Here is a 3,055-nt window from a genome sequence, read left to right on the forward strand (position 1 = left end):
CACGGCGGCGGCACTTACGACGTTGTAGCTCCGGCGCTAAAAGCCCGCTCGCACACATTCGGGCCCACTCGGCTCTATTCGGGCCGGCGCAGCGCCCACCTGCGACTCACTTCCACGAACAACAAAACGAACCGACTACACTGCCTGCCCAGCACAATGCCGCACCGAACACCCGCCCCATCTACCCGCTGCCTCCTGGAAATACCCGACGTGTTTCAGCTACACGAGCTGAAGCACACGGAGCTTTGAGCGCCACAAAACAACCCAAAACTCCATTCTGCTTGCCGCTTCAAAATGAGATGGAATTTTCATTTCGTAAATTACTAATAAGTACATTATGAACTCACTACCCAAAAATAATTGTACTTACGTCAGGCACAAAACCAATCCACTTATGGAGTAACGAGAAATATATATCCAAATTTGGTACATGCACTTCCACGTGTTCATAATACTATATCGAATTCAATAATGTATTAGCGCGCGAAATTCAGCACGACAATCGAAGAAAACGAGTTTGAATCGATTATCACTCTTTAATCAGTTTGAATCGTAAACAATTGACTGCGACGGCTTAAAGAGTTCTACATTTCGCCCGCCTGATAAGAGAATGTGACAAATAAAAAAGCTTTCTAAACAAAGTTTTGAGTGCGGGGCGCAACGGCCGCTACGTAGCAGGAAGTTCGTAGCAGTAAAACTTCGTAGCGCTCCGTAGCGTGAAAGTTTTGATTTCAACGATTTGCGTTGCGGCGCAGAGAGGGCCGCGAGGCCGCACTAGCTCTGCCCTGCGCCCCCACACCAAGCAACGTCGTCGTCCTACTCGAAAACAGTAAATTCGATATACATTGCTGCTTTCGCTCAAGTTCGAGCTTCTAGGACGAAACGTGACTATCACTGTACAGCACGTAGACGATAGAATCGTTTTATGACATGGTCCTTAGATTTATCTGTTCCCTCATCTCTCACGAGAGTGCGCCACTTGGGTGCCGGGCGACTACGCCCTTGCCCTATGAGTACGTTTTGCAAATCAGTTCACGACGAAGGCTGCAGCTAGTTCCATTGCGTTTAACAGTTCACATCGCAGCAGTGGGGTTTGCAGCAACATGCCTGGCGCCGATCGATAACACTACCCACTTAGCAACACGACAAAAGCCGGGAAAACTCATTTGGCGGCAAATTTAAACTCCGTTTTCCAGTGTCACAACTTCACAACGGAAATGTTTCGAAGTATTATACTGAAATCGAATAAGTTAGAGCAAACCATGAAGCTATTCGGTCGGCGATTATAAATAGTCATTGTGCTTATCGCCATGACCAAGCAAGTCGATTGCGAGTGGGCGACTTCGAGCTAAGTAAATAAACGTATTATTAAATATACGAATTTAACAGAGAAAGTACTTGACATGCGATCCTTGCATTATCCCAAATTTCATTAGTAAACTAAATATTTTTCGAACAGTACGTAATTTTTTCAGTACCTACTAGTGAAGCAAATGGACTAAAAATAGGCTAGGTATACTATGCCACTCAAAAGCATAATTATATATACAAATTCATATATTGAAGTGTCTGTTTTTCTTCTGATTTTCATAATATTCATTTTTATAATGCATTTCTTAATCTAATAAAAATATAACCAAAGTAAAATAAAATCACTTTTTTTAATATTTACTATTTTGGACATTTTTGTGCATGTCGAATTAATCTTAGAAACTTAATTAATACATGTTCAATTTTGTATATTTTTTAACCATGCTCAGGGGTCGAGGATTCACATAGATCTTAACTCGTTTCTTAACTACTATAATAGTAGTTTACTTTATACATGCAGTATGTAGTATTTAGTATATAAATAAAGACAATACTTCAGTATATTGGCTCTAGCGTTTCTTAATCAAACTTTAGTGTTACCAATAAAAAAAGACAATTTACAAATTCATACATTTTCTTACGATCGAATTTCGACTACTGTTCAAACATTAATACAAATAAAATGCACTCATATCCATCACTGTCACAGAGTGCAACCTATTAACTCTACTTCAATAGGTCAATTTTACTAGAAAGCCTTAACCGGCCTCGTGGGGTCATAGTCGTAAATATTTTTACGCGCAAGGTGCGCGTGCGCATGTGCACCGACATGTGCGGATCGCCCGGTGTCTCGCGACGACACATTTTGCGCGCTCTGCACTTACGAACTAACAACGCGCATAAGAAGCTGATCTTATACATATATAATACCTATATTACATTACATATTGATACCTTAATTCGCAAATCAGTCAACTCCACTTTTCGTCAGTGTTTTTTTATTTATTTTGATTTCGTTCAACGCCAGTTACTATCAAAACAAATAAAAAAAAACATTTTGATAAAAAGTGGAGTTGGCTGATTTGCGAAAAGGTATCAATATGAAACTTATATTTAAAATATTAATATTATTGTACAAGTTTCAATTAAGCCAATTTATTTTTATTTTAAAGGCAAAACCTTTGTTTAAGAACATATTTTTGTTTAAGACATTCTATGATCCTAACTTTCAAAGTTCTTCTAAAATCATTTCAATACTTAATACTGTATATAAGTAGACATATAGTATACTGATAGTATCAAAAACGGATTTAATTATATTTTGATATGGTAGAAATAGGTACATACCTAATAATAACGCTCTACTGAGACATTGATTTCGAAATTACAGTTTATTTATTTGGGCAAATAAAAACTTTATAATAATTTTGAAGCAATATTTAGATGCTGAAATTGCTATGCTACACAAAATCTAGCTATCTAGCGTAGTTGCTACTTAGCAACAAAGGAACCCAGGGAACTATGATAATGTGTAATGCAACACCCATTTCATATCAACATGTTATATTAAGATATAGTAATACAAATCTGCCAATAAAATTTAGGATCTAGCAGTCATGGTATTTCATAGGCGATTCGCATTTTGCCGATTGCGTCGATACTCCATCACGTTTTCGCGACTTGCGTTCAGTCGCGGATTCGAAAACTCGCGTTTTTGCGTTCAGGTGCTGCATCAAGCATCTAA

Source organism: Epargyreus clarus, unplaced genomic scaffold (assembly GCF_041222505.1).
Source record: "Epargyreus clarus isolate Ecla_fem2 unplaced genomic scaffold, WU_Ecla_fem_2.2 ptg000006l, whole genome shotgun sequence".
NCBI classification, from domain to species: domain Eukaryota; kingdom Metazoa; phylum Arthropoda; class Insecta; order Lepidoptera; family Hesperiidae; genus Epargyreus; species Epargyreus clarus.